The sequence below is a fragment of the Mustelus asterias genome, unplaced genomic scaffold (genome assembly GCF_964213995.1).
Source record: "Mustelus asterias unplaced genomic scaffold, sMusAst1.hap1.1 HAP1_SCAFFOLD_203, whole genome shotgun sequence".
Taxonomy (NCBI): Eukaryota; Metazoa; Chordata; class Chondrichthyes; order Carcharhiniformes; family Triakidae; genus Mustelus; species Mustelus asterias.
In genome coordinates, this window is record NW_027590193.1 from 440,267 (window position 1) to 461,725 (window position 21,459).

The window sequence follows — 21,459 nt, forward strand, 5'->3', positions numbered from 1 at the left end:
TGTCAGCGTGTCTCTGTGTCACTGTGTCACTGTGTCAGTGTGTTTCTGTGTCAGTGTGTCTCTGTGTCAGCGTGTCACTGTGTCAGTGTGTCTCTGTGTCAGTGTTTCTCTGTGTCAGTGTGTCTCTGTGTCAGTGTGTCTCTGTGTCAGCGTGTCTCTGTGTCAGGGTGTTTCTGTGTCAGTGTGTCTCTCTGTCACTGTGTCACTGTGTCAGTGTGTCACTGTGTCAGCGTGTCACTGTGTCAGTGTGTTTCTGTGTCAGTGTGTCTCTGTGTCAGTGTGTATCTGTGTCAGTGTGTCACTGTGTCAGTGTGTCTCTGTGTCAGCGTGTCACTGTGTCAGTGTGACTCTGTGTCAGTGTGTCTCTGTGTCAGTGTGTCTCTGTGTCAGTGTGTCACTGTGTCAGTGTGTCTCTGTGTCAGCGTGTCTCTGTGTCAGTGTGACTCTGTGTCAGTGTGTCTCTGTGTCAGTGTGTCTCTGTGTCAGTGTGACTCTGTGTCAGTGTGTCGCTGTGTCAGTGTGACTCTGTGTCAGTGTGTCTCTGTGTCAGCGTGTCTCTGTGTCAGTGTGTCACTGTGTCTCTGTGTCAGTGTGACTCTGTGTCAGTGTGTCTCTGTGTCAGTGTGACTCTGTGTCAGTGTGTCTCTGTGTCAGTGTGACTCTGTGTCAGTGTGTCTCTGTGTCAGCGTGTCTCTGTGTCAGCGTGTCTCTGTGTCACTGTGTCACTGTGTCAGTGTGTCTCTGTGTCAGTGTGTCTCTGTGTCAGCGTGTCACTGTGTCAGTGTGTCTCTGTGTCAGTGTGTCTCTGTGTCAGTGTTACTCTGTGTCACTGTGTCTCTGTGTCAGTGTGTCTCTGTGTCAGCCTGTCTCTGTGTCAGCGTGTTTCTGTGTCAGTGTGTCTCTCTGTCACTGTGTCACTGTGTCAGTGTGTCTCTGTGTCAGTGTGCCTCTGTGTCAGTGTTTCTCTGTGTCACTGTGTCTCTGTGTCAGTGTGTCTCTGTGTCAGCCTGTCTCTGTGTCAGTGTGTTTCTGTGTCAGTGTGTCTCTGTGTCAGTGTGTATCTGTGTCAGTGTGTCACTGTGTCAGTGTGTCTCTGTGTCAGCGTGTCACTGTGTCAGTGTGTCACTGTGTCAGTGTGTCACTGTGTCAGTGTGTCTCTGTGTCAGCGTGTCACTGTGACAGTGTGTCACTGTGTCAGCGTGTTTCTGTGTCAGTGTGTCTCTGTGTCAGCGTGTCACTGTGTCAGTGTGTCTCTGTGTCAGTGTGTCACTGTGTCAGTGTGTCTCTGTGTCACTGTGACTCTGTGTCAGTGTGTCTCTGTGTCAGCGTGTCTCTGTGTCAGTGTGAGTCTGTGTCAGTGTGTCTCTGTGTCAGTGTGTCTCTGTGTCAGCGTGTCTCTGTGTCAGTGTGTCACTGTGTCAGTGTGTCTCTGTGTCAGTGTGACTCTGTGTCAGTGTGTCACTGTGTCAGTGTGTCTCAGTGTCAGTGTGACTCTGTGTCAGTGTGTCACTGTGTCAGTGTGTCTCTGTGTCAGTGTGACTCTGTGTCAGTGTGTCTCTGTGTCAGTGTGACTCTGTGTCAGTGTGTCTCTGTGTCAGCGTGTCTCTGTGTCAGTGTGACTCTGTGTCAGTGTGTCTCTGTGTCAGTGTGTCTCTGTGTCAGTGTGACTCTGTGTCAGTGTGTCTCTGTGTCAGTGTGACTCTGTGTCAGTGTGTCTCTGTGTCAGCGTGTCTCTGTGTCAGTGTGTCACTGTGTCTCTGTGTCAGTGTGACTCTGTGTCAGTGTGTCTCTGTGTCAGTGTGACTCTGTGTCAGTGTGTCTCTGTGTCAGTGTGACTCTGTGTCAGTGTGTCTCTGTGTCAGCGTGTCTCTGTGTCAGCGTGTCTCTGTGTCACTGTGTCAGTGTGTTTCTGTGTCTGTGTGTCTCTGTGTCAGCGTGTCACTGTGTCAGTGTGTCTCTGTGTCAGTGTGTCTCTGTGTCAGTATTACTCTGTGTCACTGTGTCTCTGTGTCAGTGTGTCTCTGTGTCAGCCTGTCTCTGTGTCAGCGTGTTTCTGTGTCAGTGTGTCTCTCTATCACTGTTTCACTGTGTCAGTGTGTCTCTGTGTCAGTGTGTCTCTGTGTCAGTGTTTCTCTGTGTCACTGTGTCTCTGTGTCAGTGTGTCTCTGTGTCAGCCTGTCTCTGTGTCAGTGTGTTTCTGTGTCAGTGTGTCTCTGTGTCAGTGTGTATCTGTGTCAGTGTGTCACTGTGTCAGTGTGTCTCTGTGTCAGCGTGTCACTGTGTCAGTGTGTCACTGTGTCAGTGTGTCACTGTGTCAGTGTGTCTCTGTGTCAGCGTGTCACTGTGTCAGTGTGTCACTGTGTCAGCGTGTTTCTGTGTCAGTGTGTCTCTGTGTCAGCGTGTCACTGTGTCACTGTGTCTCTGTGTCAGCGGGTCACTGTGTCAGTGTGTCACTGTGTCAGTGTGTCTCTGTGTCAGCGTGTCAGTGTGTCAGTGTGTCACTGTGTCAGTGTGTCTCTGTGTCAGCGTGTCACTGTGTCAGTGTGTCACTGTGTCAGTGTGTCACTGTGTCAGCGTGTTTCTGTGTCAGTGTGTCTCTGTGTCAGCGTGTCACTTTGTCAGTGTGACTCTGTGTCAGTGTGTCTCTGTGTCAGTGTGTCTCTGTGTCAGTGTGTCACTGTGTCAGTGTGTCTCTGTGTCAGCGTGTCTCTGTGTCAGTGTGACTCTGTGTCAGTGTGTCTCTGTGTCAGTGTGTCTCTGTGTCAGTGTGACTCTGTGTCAGTGTGTCTCTGTGTCAGTGTGACTCTGTGTCAGTGTGTCTCTGTGTCAGCGTGTCTCTGTGTCAGTGTGTCACTGTGTCTCTGTGTCAGTGTGACTCTGTGTCAGTGTGTCTCTGTGTTAGTGTGACTCTGTGTCAGTGTGTCTCTGTGTCAGTGTGACTCTGTGTCAGTGTGTCTCTGTGTCAGCGTGTCTCTGTGTCAGCGTGTCTCTGTGTCACTGTGTCACTGTGTCAGTGTGTTTCTGTGTCAGTGTGTCTCTGTGTCAGCGTGTCACTGTGTCAGTGTGTCTCTGTGTCAGTGTGACTCTGTGTCAGTGTGTCTCTGTGTCAGCGTGTCTCTGTGTCAGTGTGTCACTGTGTCTCTGTGTCAGTGTGACTCTGTGTTAGTGTGACTCTGTGTCAGTGTGTCTCTGTGTCAGTGTGACTCTGTGTCAGTGTGTCTCTGTGTCAGCGTGTCTCTGTGTCAGCGTGTCTCTGTGTCACTGTGTCACTGTGTCAGTGTGTTTCTGTGTCAGTGTGTCTCTGTGTCAGCGTGTCACTGTGTCAGTGTGTCTCTGTGTCAGTTTGTATCTGTGTCAGTGTTTCTCTGTGTCAGTGTGTCTCTGTGTCAGCGTGTCTCTGTGTCAGCGTGTCTCTGTGTCAGCCTGTCTCTGTGTCAGCGTGTTTCTGTGTCAGTGTGTCTCTCTGTCACTGTGTCACTGTGTCAGTGTGTCTCTGTGTCAGTGTGCCTCTGTGTCAGTGTTTCTCTGTGTCACTGTGTCTCTGTGTCAGTGTGTCTCTGTGTCAGCCTGTCTCTGTGTCAGTGTGTTTCTGTGTCAGTGTGTCTCTGTGTCAGTGTGTATCTGTGTCAGTGTGTCACTGTGTCAGTGTGTCTCTGTGTCAGCGTGTCACTGTGTCAGTGTGTCACTGTGTCAGTGTGTCACTGTGTCTGTGTCTCTGTGTCAGCGTGTCACTGTGACAGTGTGTCACTGTGTCAGCGTGTTTCTGTGTCAGTGTGTCTCTGTGTCAGCGTGTCACTGTGTCAGTGTGTCTCTGTGTCAGTGTGTCACTGTGTCAGTGTGTCTCTGTGTCAGTGTGACTCTGTGTCAGTGTGTCTCTGTGTCAGCGTGTCTCTGTGTCAGTGTGAGTCTGTGTCAGTGTGTCTCTGTGTCAGTGTGTCTCTGTGTCAGCGTGTCTCTGTGTCAGTGTGTCACTGTGTCAGTGTGTCTCTGTGTCAGTGTGACTCTGTGTCAGTGTGTCACTGTGTCAGTGTGTCTCAGTGTCAGTGTGACTCTGTGTCAGTGTGTCACTGTGTCAGTGTGTCTCTGTGTCAGTGTGACTCTGTGTCAGTGTGTCTCTGTGTCAGTGTGACTCTGTGTCAGTGTGTCTCTGTGTCAGCGTGTCTCTGTGTCAGTGTGACTCTGTGTCAGTGTGTCTCTGTGTCAGTGTGTCTCTGTGTCAGTGTGACTCTGTGTCAGTGTGTCTCTGTGTCAGTGTGACTCTGTGTCAGTGTGTCTCTGTGTCAGCGTGTCTCTGTGTCAGTGTGTCACTGTGTCTCTGTGTCAGTGTGACTCTGTGTCAGTGTGTCTCTGTGTCAGTGTGACTCTGTGTCAGTGTGTCTCTGTGTCAGTGTGACTCTGTGTCAGTGTGTCTCTGTGTCAGCGTGTCTCTGTGTCAGCGTGTCTCTGTGTCACTGTGTCAGTGTGTTTCTGTGTCTGTGTGTCTCTGTGTCAGCGTGTCACTGTGTCAGTGTGTCTCTGTGTCAGTGTGTCTCTGTGTCAGTGTTACTCTGTGTCACTGTGTCTCTGTGTCAGTGTGTCTCTGTGTCAGCCTGTCTCTGTGTCAGCGTGCTTCTGTGTCAGTGTGTCTGTCTGTCACTGTGTCACTGTGTCAGTGTGTCTCTGTGTCAGTGTGTCTCTGTGTCAGTGTTTCTCTGTGTCACTGTGTCTCTGTGTCAGTGTGTCTCTGTGTCAGCCTGTCTCTGTGTCAGTGTGTTTCTGTGTCAGTGTGTCTCTGTGTCAGTGTGTATCTGTGTCAGTGTGTCACTGTGTCAGTGTGTCTCTGTGTCAGCGTGTCACTGTGTCAGTGTGTCACTGTGTCAGTGTGTCACTGTGTCAGTGTGTCTCTGTGTCAGCGTGTCACTGTGTCAGTGTGTCACTGTGTCAGCGTGTTTCTGTGTCAGTGTGTCTCTGTGCCAGCGTGTCACTGTGTCAGTGTGTCTCTGTGTCAGTGTGTCTCTGTGTCAGTGTGTCTCTGTGTCAGTGTGTCTCTGTGTCAGCGGGTCACTGTGTCAGTGTGTCACTGTGTCAGTGTGTCTCTGTGTCAGCGTGTCAGTGTGTCAGTGTGTCACTGTGTCAGTGTGTCTCTGTGTCAGCGTGTCACTGTGTCAGTGTGTCACTGTGTCAGTGTGTCACTGTGTCAGCGTGTTTCTGTGTCAGTGTGTCTCTGTGTCAGCGTGTCACTGTGTCTGTGTGTCTCTGTGTCAGTGTGTTTCTGTGTCAGTGTGTCTCTGTGTCAGCGTGTCACTGTGTCAGCGTGTTTCTGTGTCAGTGTGTCTCTGTGTCAGCGTGTTTCTGTGTCAGCGTGTTTCTGTGTCAGCGTGTTTCTGTGTCAGTGTGTCAGTGTGTCAGTGTGTCTTTGTGTCAGCGTGTCTCTGTGTCAGTGTGTCTCTGTGTCAGCGTGTCTCTGTGTCAGCGTGTCTCTGTGTCAGTGTGTCACTGTGTCAGTGTGTCTCTGTGTCAGTGTGACTCTGTGTCAGTGTGTCTCTGTGTCAGCGTGTCTCTGTCTCAGTGTGACTCTGTGTCAGTGTGTCTCTGTGTCAGTGTGTCTCTGTGTCAGCGTGTCTCTGTGTCAGTGTGTCACTGTGTCAGTGTGTCTCTGTGTCAGTGTGAATCTGTGTCAGTGTGTCACTGTGTCAGTGTGTCAGTGTGTCACTGTGTCTGTGTGTCTCTGTGTCAGTGTGTCTCTGTGTCAGTGTGACTCTGTGTCAGTGTGTCTCTGTCTCAGTGTGACTCTGTGTCAGTGTGTCTCTGTGTCAGCGTGTCTCTGTTTCAGTGTGTCACTGTGTCAGTGTGTCTCTGTGTCAGTGTGACTCTGTGTCAGTGTGTCTCTGTGTCAGTGTGACTCTGTGTCAGTGTGTCTCTGTGTCAGCGTGTCTCTGTGTCATCGTGTCTCTGTGTCACTGTGTCACTGTGTCAGTGTGTTTCTGTGTCAGTGTGTCTCTGTGTCAGCGTGTCACTGTGTCAGTGTGTCTCTGTGTCAGTGTGTCTCTGTGTCAGTGTGTCTCTGTGTCAGCGTGTCTCTGTGTCAGCGTGTTTCTGTGTCAGTGTGTCTCTGTGTCAGTGTGTCTCTGTGTCAGCGTGTCTCTGTGTCAGCGTGTCTCTGTGTCAGTGTGTCACTGTGTCAGTGTGTCTCTGTGTCAGTGTGACTCTGTGTCAGTGTGTCTCTGTGTCAGTGTGTCTCTGTGTCAGCGTATCACTGTGTCAGTGTTTCACTGTGTCAGTGTGTCTCTGTGTCAGTGTGACTCTGTGTCAGTGTGTCTCTGTGTCAGCGTGTCTCTGTGTCAGTGTGACTCTGTGTCAGTGTGTCTCTGTGTCAGTGTGTCTCTGTGTCAGTGTGTCTCTGTGTCAGTGTGTCACTGTGTCAGTGTGACTCTGTGTCAGTGTGTCACTGTGTCAGTGTGTCTCTGTGTCAGTGTGACTCTGTGTCAGTGTGTCACTGTGTCAGTGTGTCTCTGTGTCAGTGTGACTCTGTGTCAGTGTGTCTCAGTGTCAGTGTGACTCTGTGTCAGTGTGTCTCTGTGTCAGCGTGTCTCTGTGTCAGTGTGACTCTGTGTCAGTGTGTCTCTGTGTCAGTGTGACTCTGTGTCAGTGTGTCTCTGTGTCAGTGTGACTCTGTGTCAGTCTGTCTCTGTGTCAGCGTGTCTCTGTGTCAGTGTGTCACTGTGTCAGTGTGTCTCTGTGTCAGTGTGACTCTGTGTCAGTGTGTCTCTGTGTCAGTGTGACTCTGTGTCAGTGTGTCTCTGTGTCAGTGTGACTGTGTGTCAGTGTGACTCTGTGTCAGTGTGTCTCTGTGTCAGTGTGTCTCTGTGTCAGTGTGTCTCTGTGTCAGCGTGTGTCTTTGTCAGTGTGTCACTGTGTCAGTGTGTCTCTGTGTCAGTGTTACTCTGTGTCAGTGTGTCTCTGTGTCAGTGTGACTCTGTGTCAGTGTGTCTCTATGTCAGTGAGTCTCTGTGTCAGCGTGTCTCTGTGTCAGCGTGTCTCTGTGTCACTGTGTCACTGTGTCAGTGTGTTTCTGTGTCAGTGTGTCTCTGTGTCAGCGTGTCACTGTGTCAGTGTGTCTCTGTGTCAGTGTTTCTCTGTGTCAGTGTGTCTCTGTGTCAGTGTGTCTCTGTGTCAGCGTGTCTCTGTGTCAGCGTGTTTCTGTGTCAGTGTGTCTCTCTGTCACTGTGTCACTGTGTCAGTGTGTCACTGTGTCAGCGTGTCACTGTGTCAGTGTGTTTCTGTGTCAGTGTGTCTCTGTGTCAGTGTGTATCTGTGTCAGTGTGTCACTGTGTCAGTGTGTCTCTGTGTCAGCGTGTCACTCTGTCAGTGTGTCACTGTGTCAGTGTGACTCTGTGTCAGTGTGTCACTGTGTCAGTGTGTCTCTGTGTCAGTGTGACTCTGTGTCAGTGTGTCACTGTGTCAGTGTGTCTCTGTGTCAGTGTTACTCTGTGTCAGTGTGTCTCTGTGTCAGTGTGACTCTGTGTCAGTGTGTCTCTGTGTCAGCGTGTCTCTGTGTCAGTGTGACTCTGTGTCAGTGTGTCTCTGTGTCAGTGTGACTCTGTGTCAGTGTGTCTCTGTGTCAGTGTGACTCTGTGTCAGTCTGTCTCTGTGTCAGCGTGTCTCTGTGTCAGTGTGTCACTGTGTCAGTGTGTCTCTGTGTCAGTGTGACTCTGTGTCAGTGTGTCTCTGTGTCAGTGTGACTCTGTGTCAGTGTGTCTCTGTGTCAGTGTGACTGTGTGTCAGTGTGACTCTGTGTCAGTGTGTCTCTGTGTCAGTGTGTCTCTGTGTCAGTGTGTCTCTGTGTCAGCGTGTGTCTTTGTCAGTGTGTCACTGTGTCAGTGTGTCTCTGTGTCAGTGTTACTCTGTGTCAGTGTGTCTCTGTGTCAGTGTGACTCTGTGTCAGTGTGTCTCTATGTCAGTGAGTCTCTGTGTCAGCGTGTCTCTGTGTCAGCGTGTCTCTGTGTCACTGTGTCACTGTGTCAGTGTGTTTCTGTGTCAGTGTGTCTCTGTGTCAGCGTGTCACTGTGTCAGTGTGTCTCTGTGTCAGTGTTTCTCTGTGTCAGTGTGTCTCTGTGTCAGTGTGTCTCTGTGTCAGTGTGACTCTGTGTCAGTGTGTCTCTGTGTCAGTGTGACTCTGTGTCAGTGTGTCTCTGTGTCAGCGTGTCTCTGTGTCATCGTGTCTCTGTGTCACTGTGTCACTGTGTCAGTGTGTTTCTGTGTCAGTGTGTCTCTGTGTCAGCGTGTCACTGTGTCAGTGTGTCTCTGTGTCAGTGTGTCTCTGTGTCAGTGTGTCTCTGTGTCAGCGTGTCTCTGTGTCAGCGTGTTTCTGTGTCAGTGTATCTCTGTGTCAGTGTGTCTCTGTGTCAGCGTGTCTCTGTGTCAGCGTGTCTCTGTGTCAGTGTGTCACTGTGTCAGTGTGTCTCTGTGTCAGTGTGACTCTGTGTCAGTGTGTCTCTGTGTCAGTGTGTCTCTGTGTCAGCGTATCTCTGTGTCAGTGTTTCACTGTGTCAGTGTGTCTCTGTGTCAGTGTGACTCTGTGTCAGTGTGTCTCTGTGTCAGCGTGTCTCTGTGTCAGTGTGACTCTGTGTCAGTGTGTCTCTGTGTCAGTGTGTCTCTGTGTCAGTGTGTCTCTGTGTCAGTGTGTCACTGTGTCAGTGTGTCTCTGTGTCAGTGTGACTCTGTGTCAGTGTGTCACTGTGTCAGTGTGTCTCTGTGTCAGTGTGACTCTGTGTCAGTGTGTCTCTGTGTCAGTGTGTCTCTGTGTCAGTGTGACTCTGTGTCAGTGTGTCTCAGTGTCAGTGTGACTCTGTGTCAGTGTGTCTCTGTGTCAGCGTGTCTCTGTGTCAGTGTGACTCTGTGTCAGTGAGTCTCTGTGTCAGCGTGTCTCTGTGTCAGCGTGTCTCTGTGTCACTGTGTCACTGTGTCAGTGTGTTTCTGTGTCAGTGTGTCTCTGTGTCAGCGTGTCACTGTGTCAGTGTGTCTCTGTGTCAGTGTTTCTCTGTGTCAGTGTGTCTCTGTGTCAGTGTGTCTCTGTGTCAGTGTGACTCTGTGTCAGTGTGTCTCTGTGTCAGTGTGACTCTGTGTCAGTGTGTCTCTGTGTCAGCGTGTCTCTGTGTCATCGTGTCTCTGTGTCACTGTGTCACTGTGTCAGTGTGTTTCTGTGTCAGTGTGTCTCTGTGTCAGCGTGTCACTGTGTCAGTGTGTCTCTGTGTCAGTGTGTCTCTGTGTCAGTGTGTCTCTGTGTCAGCGTGTCTCTGTGTCAGCGTGTTTCTGTGTCAGTGTATCTCTGTGTCAGTGTGTCTCTGTGTCAGTGTGTCTCTGTGTCAGTGTGACTCTGTGTCAGTGTGTCTCTGTGTCAGCGTGTCTCTGTCTCAGTGTGACTCTGTGTCAGTGTGTCTCTGTGTCAGTGTGTCTCTGTGTCAGCGTGTCTCTGTGTCAGTGTGTCACTGTGTCAGTGTGTCTCTGTGTCAGTGTGAATCTGTGTCAGTGTGTCACTGTGTCAGTGTGTCAGTGTGTCACTGTGTCTGTGTGTCTCTGTGTCAGTGTGTCTCTGTGTCAGTGTGACTCTGTGTCAGTGTGTCACTGTGTCAGTGTGTCTCTGTGTCAGTGTGAATCTGTGTCAGTGTGTCACTGTGTCAGTGTGTCAGTGTGTCACTGTGTCTGTGTGTCTCTGTGTCAGTGTGTCTCTGTGTCAGTGTGACTCTGTGTCAGTGTGTCTCTGTCTCAGTGTGACTCTGTGTCAGTGTGTCTCTGTGTCAGCGTGTCTCTGTTTCAGTGTGTCACTGTGTCAGTGTGTCTCTGTGTCAGTGTGACTCTGTGTCAGTGTGTCTCTGTGTCAGTGTGACTCTGTGTCAGTGTGTCTCTGTGTCAGCGTGTCTCTGTGTCATCGTGTCTCTGTGTCACTGTGTCACTGTGTCAGTGTGTTTCTGTGTCAGTGTGTCTCTGTGTCAGCGTGTCACTGTGTCAGTGTGTCTCTGTGTCAGTGTGTCTCTGTGTCAGTGTGTCTCTGTGTCAGCGTGTCTCTGTGTCAGCGTGTTTCTGTGTCAGTGTGTCTCTGTGTCAGTGTGTCTCTGTGTCAGCGTGTCTCTGTGTCAGCGTGTCTCTGTGTCAGTGTGTCACTGTGTCAGTGTGTCTCTGTGTCAGTGTGACTCTGTGTCAGTGTGTCTCTGTGTCAGTGTGTCTCTGTGTCAGCGTATCACTGTGTCAGTGTTTCACTGTGTCAGTGTGTCTCTGTGTCAGTGTGACTCTGTGTCAGTGTGTCTCTGTGTCAGCGTGTCTCTGTGTCAGTGTGACTCTGTGTCAGTGTGTCTCTGTGTCAGTGTGTCTCTGTGTCAGTGTGTCTCTGTGTCAGTGTGTCACTGTGTCAGTGTGACTCTGTGTCAGTGTGTCACTGTGTCAGTGTGTCTCTGTGTCAGTGTGACTCTGTGTCAGTGTGTCACTGTGTCAGTGTGTCTCTGTGTCAGTGTGACTCTGTGTCAGTGTGTCTCAGTGTCAGTGTGACTCTGTGTCAGTGTGTCTCTGTGTCAGCGTGTCTCTGTGTCAGTGTGACTCTGTGTCAGTGTGTCTCTGTGTCAGTGTGACTCTGTGTCAGTGTGTCTCTGTGTCAGTGTGACTCTGTGTCAGTCTGTCTCTGTGTCAGCGTGTCTCTGTGTCAGTGTGTCACTGTGTCAGTGTGTCTCTGTGTCAGTGTGACTCTGTGTCAGTGTGTCTCTGTGTCAGTGTGACTCTGTGTCAGTGTGTCTCTGTGTCAGTGTGACTGTGTGTCAGTGTGACTCTGTGTCAGTGTGTCTCTGTGTCAGTGTGTCTCTGTGTCAGTGTGTCTCTGTGTCAGCGTGTGTCTTTGTCAGTGTGTCACTGTGTCAGTGTGTCTCTGTGTCAGTGTTACTCTGTGTCAGTGTGTCTCTGTGTCAGTGTGACTCTGTGTCAGTGTGTCTCTATGTCAGTGAGTCTCTGTGTCAGCGTGTCTCTGTGTCAGCGTGTCTCTGTGTCACTGTGTCACTGTGTCAGTGTGTTTCTGTGTCAGTGTGTCTCTGTGTCAGCGTGTCACTGTGTCAGTGTGTCTCTGTGTCAGTGTTTCTCTGTGTCAGTGTGTCTCTGTGTCAGTGTGTCTCTGTGTCAGCGTGTCTCTGTGTCAGCGTGTTTCTGTGTCAGTGTGTCTCTCTGTCACTGTGTCACTGTGTCAGTGTGTCACTGTGTCAGCGTGTCACTGTGTCAGTGTGTTTCTGTGTCAGTGTGTCTCTGTGTCAGTGTGTATCTGTGTCAGTGTGTCACTGTGTCAGTGTGTCTCTGTGTCAGCGTGTCACTCTGTCAGTGTGTCACTGTGTCAGTGTGACTCTGTGTCAGTGTGTCACTGTGTCAGTGTGTCTCTGTGTCAGTGTGACTCTGTGTCAGTGTGTCACTGTGTCAGTGTGTCTCTGTGTCAGTGTTACTCTGTGTCAGTGTGTCTCTGTGTCAGTGTGACTCTGTGTCAGTGTGTCTCTGTGTCAGCGTGTCTCTGTGTCAGTGTGACTCTGTGTCAGTGTGTCTCTGTGTCAGTGTGACTCTGTGTCAGTGTGTCTCTGTGTCAGTGTGACTCTGTGTCAGTCTGTCTCTGTGTCAGCGTGTCTCTGTGTCAGTGTGTCACTGTGTCAGTGTGTCTCTGTGTCAGTGTGACTCTGTGTCAGTGTGTCTCTGTGTCAGTGTGACTCTGTGTCAGTGTGTCTCTGTGTCAGTGTGACTGTGTGTCAGTGTGACTCTGTGTCAGTGTGTCTCTGTGTCAGTGTGTCTCTGTGTCAGTGTGTCTCTGTGTCAGCGTGTGTCTTTGTCAGTGTGTCACTGTGTCAGTGTGTCTCTGTGTCAGTGTTACTCTGTGTCAGTGTGTCTCTGTGTCAGTGTGACTCTGTGTCAGTGTGTCTCTATGTCAGTGAGTCTCTGTGTCAGCGTGTCTCTGTGTCAGCGTGTCTCTGTGTCACTGTGTCACTGTGTCAGTGTGTTTCTGTGTCAGTGTGTCTCTGTGTCAGCGTGTCACTGTGTCAGTGTGTCTCTGTGTCAGTGTTTCTCTGTGTCAGTGTGTCTCTGTGTCAGTGTGTCTCTGTGTCAGTGTGACTCTGTGTCAGTGTGTCTCTGTGTCAGTGTGACTCTGTGTCAGTGTGTCTCTGTGTCAGCGTGTCTCTGTGTCATCGTGTCTCTGTGTCACTGTGTCACTGTGTCAGTGTGTTTCTGTGTCAGTGTGTCTCTGTGTCAGCGTGTCACTGTGTCAGTGTGTCTCTGTGTCAGTGTGTCTCTGTGTCAGTGTGTCTCTGTGTCAGCGTGTCTCTGTGTCAGCGTGTTTCTGTGTCAGTGTATCTCTGTGTCAGTGTGTCTCTGTGTCAGCGTGTCTCTGTGTCAGCGTGTCTCTGTGTCAGTGTGTCACTGTGTCAGTGTGTCTCTGTGTCAGTGTGACTCTGTGTCAGTGTGTCTCTGTGTCAGTGTGTCTCTGTGTCAGCGTATCTCTGTGTCAGTGTTTCACTGTGTCAGTGTGTCTCTGTGTCAGTGTGACTCTGTGTCAGTGTGTCTCTGTGTCAGCGTGTCTCTGTGTCAGTGTGACTCTGTGTCAGTGTGTCTCTGTGTCAGTGTGTCTCTGTGTCAGTGTGTCTCTGTGTCAGTGTGTCACTGTGTCAGTGTGTCTCTGTGTCAGTGTGACTCTGTGTCAGTGTGTCACTGTGTCAGTGTGTCTCTGTGTCAGTGTGACTCTGTGTCAGTGTGTCTCTGTGTCAGTGTGTCTCTGTGTCAGTGTGACTCTGTGTCAGTGTGTCTCAGTGTCAGTGTGACTCTGTGTCAGTGTGTCTCTGTGTCAGCGTGTCTCTGTGTCAGTGTGACTCTGTGTCAGTGAGTCTCTGTGTCAGCGTGTCTCTGTGTCAGCGTGTCTCTGTGTCACTGTGTCACTGTGTCAGTGTGTTTCTGTGTCAGTGTGTCTCTGTGTCAGCGTGTCACTGTGTCAGTGTGTCTCTGTGTCAGTGTTTCTCTGTGTCAGTGTGTCTCTGTGTCAGTGTGTCTCTGTGTCAGTGTGACTCTGTGTCAGTGTGTCTCTGTGTCAGTGTGACTCTGTGTCAGTGTGTCTCTGTGTCAGCGTGTCTCTGTGTCATCGTGTCTCTGTGTCACTGTGTCACTGTGTCAGTGTGTTTCTGTGTCAGTGTGTCTCTGTGTCAGTGTGTCTCTGTGTCAGTGTGTCTCTGTGTCAGTGTGTCTCTGTGTCAGCGTGTCTCTGTGTCAGCGTGTTTCTGTGTCAGTGTATCTCTGTGTCAGTGTGTCTCTGTGTCAGCGTGTCTCTGTGTCAGCGTGTCTCTGTGTCAGTGTGTCACTGTGTCAGTGTGTCTCTGTGTCAGTGTGACTCTGTGTCAGTGTGTCTCTGTGTCAGTGTATCTCTGTGTCAGCGTATCTCTGTGTCAGTGTTTCACTGTGTCAGTGTGTCTCTGTGTCAGTGTGACTCTGTGTCAGTGTGTCTCTGTGTCAGCGTGTCTCTGTGTCAGTGTGACTCTGTGTCAGTGTGTCTCTGTGTCAGTGTGTCTCTGTGTCAGTGTGTCTCTGTGTCAGTGTGTCACTGTGTCAGTGTGTCTCTGTGTCAGTGTGACTCTGTGTCAGTGTGTCACTGTGTCAGTGTGTCTCTGTGTCAGTGTGACTCTGTGTCAGTGTGTCACTGTGTCAGTGTGTCTCTGTGTCAGTGTGACTCTGTGTCAGTGTGTCTCAGTGTCAGTGTGACTCTGTGTCAGTGTGTCTCTGTGTCAGCGTGTCTCTGTGTCAGTGTGACTCTGTGTCAGTGTGTCTCTGTGTCAGTGTGACTCTGTGTCAGTGTGTCTCTGTGTCAGTGTGACTCTGTGTCAGTCTGTCTCTGTGTCAGCGTGTCTCTGTGTCAGTGTGTCACTGTGTCAGTGTGTCTCTGTGTCAGTGTGACTCTGTGTCAGTGTGTCTCTGTGTCAGTGTGACTCTGTGTCAGTGTGTCTCTGTGTCAGTGTGACTGTGTGTCAGTGTGACTCTGTGTCAGTGTGTCTCTGTGTCAGTGTGTCTCTGTGTCAGTGTGTCTCTGTGTCAGCGTGTGTCTTTGTCAGTGTGTCACTGTGTCAGTGTGTCTCTGTGTCAGTGTTACTCTGTGTCAGTGTGTCTCTGTGTCAGTGTGACTCTGTGTCAGTGTGTCTCTATGTCAGTGAGTCTCTGTGTCAGCGTGTCTCTGTGTCAGCGTGTCTCTGTGTCACTGTGTCACTGTGTCAGTGTGTTTCTGTGTCAGTGTGTCTCTGTGTCAGCGTGTCACTGTGTCAGTGTGTCTCTGTGTCAGTGTTTCTCTGTGTCAGTGTGTCTCTGTGTCAGTGTGTCTCTGTGTCAGCGTGTCTCTGTGTCAGCGTGTTTCTGTGTCAGTGTGTCTCTCTGTCACTGTGTCACTGTGTCAGTGTGTCACTGTGTCAGCGTGTCACTGTGTCAGTGTGTTTCTGTGTCAGTGTGTCACTGTGTCAGTGTGTATCTGTGTCAGTGTGTCACTGTGTCAGTGTGTCTCTGTGTCAGCGTGTCACTCTGTCAGTGTGTCACTGTGTCAGTGTGACTCTGTGTCAGTGTGTCACTGTGTCAGTGTGTCTCTGTGTCAGTGTGACTCTGTGTCAGTGTGTCACTGTGTCAGTGTGTCTCTGTGTCAGTGTGACTCTGTGTCAGTGTGTCTCTGTGTCAGTGTGACTCTGTGTCAGTGTGTCTCTGTGTCAGCGTGTCTCTGTGTCAGTGTGACTCTGTGTCAGTGTGTCTCTGTGTCAGTGTGACTCTGTGTCAGTGTGTCTCTGTGTCAGTGTGACTCTGTGTCAGTCTGTCTCTGTGTCAGCGTGTCTCTGTGTCAGTGTGTCACTGTGTCAGTGTGTCTCTGTGTCATTGTGACTCTGTGTCAGTGTGTCTCTGTGTCAGTGTGACTCTGTGTCAGTGTGTCTCTGTGTCAGTGTGACTGTGTGTCAGTGTGACTCTGTGTCAGTGTGTCTCTGTGTCAGTGTGTCTCTGTGTCAGTGTGTCTCTGTGTCAGCGTGTGTCTTTGTCAGTGTGTCACTGTGTCAGTGTGTCTCTGTGTCAGTGTTACTCTGTGTCAGTGTGTCTCTGTGTCAGTGTGACTCTGTGTCAGTGTGTCTCTATGTCAGTGAGTCTCTGTGTCAGCGTGTCTCTGTGTCAGCGTGTCTCTGTGTCACTGTGTCACTGTGTCAGTGTGTTTCTGTGTCAGTGTGTCTCTGTGTCAGCGTGTCACTGTGTCAGTGTGTCTCTGTGTCAGTGTTTCTCTGTGTCAGTGTGTCTCTGTGTCAGTGTGTCTCTGTGTCAGCGTGTCTCTGTGTCAGCGTGTTTCTGTGTCAGTGTGTCTCTCTGTCACTGTGTCACTGTGTCAGTGTGTCACTGTGTCAGCGTGTCACTGTGTCAGTGTGTTTCTGTGTCAGTGTGTCTCTGTGTCAGTGTGTATCTGTGTCAGTGTGTCACTGTGTCAGTGTGTCTCTGTGTCAGCGTGTCACTCTGTCACTGTGTCACTGTGTCAGTGTGTCACTGTGTCAGTGTGTCTCTGTGTCAGCGTGTCACTGTGTCAGTGTGTCACTGTGTCAGTGTGTCACTGTGTCAGCGTGTTTCTGTGTCAGTGTGTCTCTGTGTCAGCGTGTCACTGTGTCAGTGTGTCTCTGTGTCAGTGTGTCTCTGTGTCAGTGTGCCTCTGTGTCAGTGTGTCACTGTGTCAGTGTGTCTCTGTGTCAGTGTATCTCTGTGTCAGCGGGTCACTGTGTCAGTTTGTCACTGTGTCAGTGTGTCTCTGTGTCAGCGTGTCACTGTGTCAGTGTGTCACTGTGTCAGTGTGTCTCTGTGTCAGCGTGTCACTGTGTCAGTGTGTCACTATGTCAGTGTGTCACTATGTCAGTGTGTCACTATGTCAGTGTGTCTCCGTGTCAGCGTGTCACTGTGTCTGTGTGTCTCTGTGTCAGTGTGTTTCTGTGTCAGTGTGTCTCTGTGTCAGCGTGTCACTGTGACAGCGTGTTTCTGTGTCAGTGTGTCTCTGTGTCAGCGTGTTTCTGTGTCAGCGTGTTTCTGTGTCAGTGTGTCAGTGTGTCAGTGTGTCTCTGTGTCAGTGTGTCTCTGTGTCAGCGTGTCTCTGTGTCAGCGTGTCTCTGTGTCAGCTTGTCTCTGTGTCAGTGTGTCACTGTGTCAGTGTGTCTCTGTGTCAGTGTGACTCTGTGTCAGTGTGTCACTGTGTCAGTGTGTCTCTGTGTCAGTGTGACTCTGTGTCAGTGTGTCACTGTGTCAGTGTGTCTCTGTGTCAGTGTGACTCTGTGTCACTGTGTCACTGTGTCAGTGTGTTTCTGTGTCAGTGTGTCTCTGTGTCAGCGTGTCACTGTGTCAGTGTGTCTCTGTGTCAGTGTTTCTCTGTGTCAGTGTGTCTCTGTGTCAGTGTGTCTCTGTGTCAGCGTGTCTCTGTGTCAGCGTGTTTCTGTGTCAGTGTGTCTCTCTGTCACTGTGTCACTGTGTCAGTGTGTCACTGTGTCAGCGTGTCACTGTGTCAGTGTGTTTCTGTGTCAGTGTGTCTCTGTGTCAGTGTGTATCTGTGTCAGTGTGTCACTGTGTCAGTGTGTCTCTGTGTCAGCGTGTCACTCTGTCAGTGTGTCACTGTGTCAGTGTGACTCTGTGTCAGTGTGTCACTGTGTCAGTGTGTCTCTGTGTCAGTGTGACTCTGTGTCAGTGTGTCACTGTGTCAGTGTGTCTCTGTGTCAGTGTGACTCTGTGTCAGTGTGTCTCTGTGTCAGTGTGACTCTGTGTCAGTGTGTCTCTGTGTCAGCGTGTCTCTGTGTCAGTGTGACTCTGTGTCAGTGTGTCTCTGTGTCAGTGTGACTCTGTGTCAGTGTGTCTCTGTGTCAGTGTGACTCTGTGTCAGTCTGTCTCTGTGTCAGCGTGTCTCTGTGTCAGTGTGTCACTGTGTCAGTGTGTCTCTGTGTCAGTGTGACTCTGTGTCAGTGTGTCTCTGTGTCAGTGTGACTCTGTGTCAGTGTGTCTCTGTGTCAGTGTGACTGTGTGTCAGTGTGACTCTGTGTCAGTGTGTCTCTGTGTCAGTGTGTCTCTGTGTCAGTGTGTCTCTGTGTCAGCGTGTGTCTTTGTCAGTGTGTCACTGTGTCAGTGTGTCTCTGTGTCAGTGTTACTCTGTGTCAGTGTGTCTCTGTGTCAGTGTGACTCTGTGTCAGTGTGTCTCTATGTCAGTGAGTCTCTGTGTCAGCGTGTCTCTGTGTCAGCGTGTCTCTGTGTCACTGTGTCACTGTGTCAGTGTGTTTCTGTGTCAGTGTGTCTCTGTGTCAGCGTGTCACTGTGTCAGTGTGTCTCTGTGTCAGTGTTTCTCTGTGTCAGTGTGTCTCTGTGTCAGTGTGTCTCTGTGTCAGTGTGACTCTGTGTCAGTGTGTCTCTGTGTCAGTGTGACTCTGTGTCAGTGTGTCTCTGTGTCAGCGTGTCTCTGTGTCATCGTGTCTCTGTGTCACTGTGTCACTGTGTCAGTGTGTTTCTGTGTCAGTGTGTCTCTGTGTCAGCGTGTCACTGTGTCAGTGTGTCTCTGTGTCAGTGTGTCTCTGTGTCAGTGTGTCTCTGTGTCAGCGTGTCTCTGTGTCAGCGTGTTTCTGTGTCAGTGTATCTCTGTGTCAGTGTGTCTCTGTGTCAGCGTGTCTCTGTGTCAGCGTGTCTCTGTGTCAGTGTGTCACTGTGTCAGTGTGTCTCTGTGTCAGTGTGACCCTGTGTCAGTGTGTCTCTGTGTCAGTGTGTCTCTGTGTCAGCGTATCTCTGTGTCAGTGTTTCACTGTGTCAGTGTGTCTCTGTGTCAGTGTGACTCTGTGTCAGTGTGTCTCTGTGTCAGCGTGTCTCTGTGTCAGTGTGACTCTGTGTCAGTGTGTCTCTGTGTCAGTGTGTCTCTGTGTCAGTGTGTCTCTGTGTCAGTGTGTCACTGTGTCAGTGTGTCTCTGTGTCAGTGTGACTCTGTGTCAGTGTGTCACTGTGTCAGTGTGTCTCTGTGTCAGTGTGACTCTGTGTCAGTGTGTCACTGTGTCAGTGTGTCTCTGTGTCAGTGTGACTCTGTGTCAGTGTGTCTCAGTGTCAGTGTGACTCTGTGTCAGTGTGTCTCTGTGTCAGCGTGTCTCTGTGTCAGTGTGACTCTATGTCAGTGAGTCTCTGTGTCAGCGTGTCTCTGTGTCAGCGTGTCTCTGTGTCACTGTGTCACTGTGTCAGTGTGTTTCTGTGTCAGTGTGTCTCTGTGTCAGCGTGTCACTGTGTCAGTGTGTCTCTGTGTCAGTGTTTCTCTGTGTCAGTGTGTCTCTGTGTCAGTGTGTCTCTGTGTCAGTGTGACTCTGTGTCAGTGTGTCTCTGTGTCAGTGTGACTCTGTGTCAGTGTGTCTCTGTGTCAGCGTGTCTCTGTGTCATCGTGTCTCTGTGTCACTGTGTCACTGTGTCAGTGTGTTTCTGTGTCAGTGTGTCTCTGTGTCAGCGTGTCACTGTGTCAGTGTGTCTCTGTGTCAGTGTGTCTCTGTGTCAGTGTGTCTCTGTGTCAGCGTGTCTCTGTGTCAGCGTGTTTCTGTGTCAGTGTATCTCTGTGTCAGTGTGTCTCTGTGTCAGCGTGTCTCTGTGTCAGCGTGTCTCTGTGTCTCTGTGTCAGTGTGTCACTGTGTCAGTGTGTCTCTGTGTCAGTGTGACTCTGTGTCAGTGTGTCTCTGTGTCAGTGTGTCTCTGTGTCAGCGTATCTCTGTGTCAGTGTTTCACTGTGTCAGTGTGTCTCTGTGTCAGTGTGACTCTGTGTCAGTGTGTCTCTGTGTCAGCGTGTCTCTGTGTCAGTGTGACTCTGTGTCAGTGTGTCTCTGTGTCAGTGTGTCTCTGTGTCAGTGTGTCTCTGTGTCAGTGTGTCACTGTGTCAGTGTGTCTCTGTGTCAGTGTGACTCTGTGTCAGTGTGTCACTGTGTCAGTGTGTCTCTGTGTCAGTGTGACTCTGTGTCAGTGTGTCACTGTGTCAGTGTGTCTCTGTGTCAGTGTGACTCTGTGTCAGTGTGTCTCAGTGTCAGTGTGACTCTGTGTCAGTGTGTCTCTGTGTCAGCGTGTCTCTGTGTCAGTGTGACTCTGTGTCAGTGTGTCTCTGTGTCAGTGTGACTCTGTGTCAGTGTGTCTCTGTGTCAGTGTGACTCTGTGTCAGTCTGTCTCTGTGTCAGCGTGTCTCTGTGTCAGTGTGTCACTGTGTCAGTGTGTCTCTGTGTCAGTGTGACTCTGTGTCAGTGTGTCTCTGTGTCAGTGTGACTCTGTGTCAGTGTGTCTCTGTGTCAGTGTGACTGTGTGTCAGTGTGACTCTGTGTCAGTGTGTCTCTGTGTCAGTGTGTCTCTGTGTCAGTGTGTCTCTGTGTCAGCGTGTGTCTTTGTCAGTGTGTCACTGTGTCAGTGTGTCTCTGTGTCAGTGTTACTCTGTGTCAGTGTGTCTCTGTGTCAGTGTGACTCTGTGTCAGTGTGTCTCTATGTCAGTGAGTCTCTGTGTCAGCGTGTCTCTGTGTCAGCGTGTCTCTGTGTCACTGTGTCACTGTGTCAGTGTGTTTCTGTGTCAGTGTGTCTCTGTGTCAGCGTGTCACTGTGTCAGTGTGTCTCTGTGTCAGTGTTTCTCTGTGTCAGTGTGTCTCTGTGTCAGTGTGTCTCTGTGTCAGCGTGTCTCTGTGTCAGCGTGTTTCTGTGTCAGTGTGTCTCTCTGTCACTGTGTCACTGTGTCAGTGTGTCACTGTGTCAGCGTGTCACTGTGTCAGTGTGTTTCTGTGTCAGTGTGTCACTGTGTCAGTGTGTATCTGTGTCAGTGTGTCACTGTGTCAGTGTGTCTCTGTGTCAGCGTGTCACTCTGTCAGTGTGTCACTGTGTCAGTGTGACTCTGTGTCAGTGTGTCACTGTGTCAGTGTGTCTCTGTGTCAGTGTGACTCTGTGTCAGTGTGTCACTGTGTCAGTGTGTCTCTGTGTCAGTGTGACTCTGTGTCAGTGTGTCTCTGTGTCAGTGTGACTCTGTGTCAGTGTGTCTCTGTGTCAGCGTGTCTCTGTGTCAGTGTGACTCTGTGTCAGTGTGTCTCTGTGTCAGTGTGACTCTGTGTCAGTGTGTCTCTGTGTCAGTGTGACTCTGTGTCAGTCTGTCTCTGTGTCAGCGTGTCTCTGTGTCAGTGTGTCACTGTGTCAGTGTGTCTCTGTGTCATTGTGACTCTGTGTCAGTGTGTCTCTGTGTCAGTGTGACTCTGTGTCAGTGTGTCTCTGTGTCAGTGTGACTGTGTGTCAGTGTGACTCTGTGTCAGTGTGTCTCTGTGTCAGTGTGTCTCTGTGTCAGTGTGTCTCTGTGTCAGCGTGTGTCTTTGTCAGTGTGTCACTGTGTCAGTGTGTCTCTGTGTCAGTGTTACTCTGTGTCAGTGTGTCTCTGTGTCAGTGTGACTCTGTGTCAGTGTGTCTCTATGTCAGTGAGTCTCTGTGTCAGCGTGTCTCTGTGTCAGCGTGTCTCTGTGTCACTGTGTCACTGTGTCAGTGTGTTTCTGTGTCAGTGTGTCTCTGTGTCAGCGTGTCACTGTGTCAGTGTGTCTCTGTGTCAGTGTTTCTCTGTGTCAGTGTGTCTCTGTGTCAGTGTGTCTCTGTGTCAGCGTGTCTCTGTGTCAGCGTGTTTCTGTGTCAGTGTGTCTCTCTGTCACTGTGTCACTGTGTCAGTGTGTCACTGTGTCAGCGTGTCACTGTGTCAGTGTGTTTCTGTGTCAGTGTGTCTCTGTGTCAGTGTGTATCTGTGTCAGTGTGTCACTGTGTCAGTGTGTCTCTGTGTCAGCGTGTCACTCTGTCACTGTGTCACTGTGTCAGTGTGTCACTGTGTCAGTGTGTCTCTGTGTCAGCGTGTCACTGTGTCAGTGTGTCACTGTGTCAGTGTGTCACTGTGTCAGCGTGTTTCTGTGTCAGTGTGTCTCTGTGTCAGCGTGTCACTGTGTCAGTGTGTCTCTGTGTCAGTGTGTCTCTGTGTCAGTGTGCCTCTGTGTCAGTGTGTCACTGTGTCAGTGTGTCTCTGTGTCAGTGTATCTCTGTGTCAGCGGGTCACTGTGTCAGTTTGTCACTGTGTCAGTGTGTCTCTGTGTCAGCGTGTCACTGTGTCAGTGTGTCACTGTGTCAGTGTGTCTCTGTGTCAGCGTGTCACTGTGTCAGTGTGTCACTATGTCAGTGTGTCACTATGTCAGTGTGTCACTATGTCAGTGTGTCTCCGTGTCAGCGTGTCACTGTGTCTGTGTGTCTCTGTGTCAGTGTGTTTCTGTGTCAGTGTGTCTCTGTGTCAGCGTGTCACTGTGACAGCGTGTTTCTGTGTCAGTGTGTCTCTGTGTCAGCGTGTTTCTGTGTCAGCGTGTTTCTGTGTCAGTGTGTCAGTGTGTCAGTGTGTCAGTGTGTCTCTGTGTCAGTGTGTCTCTGTGTCAGCGTGTCTCTGTGTCA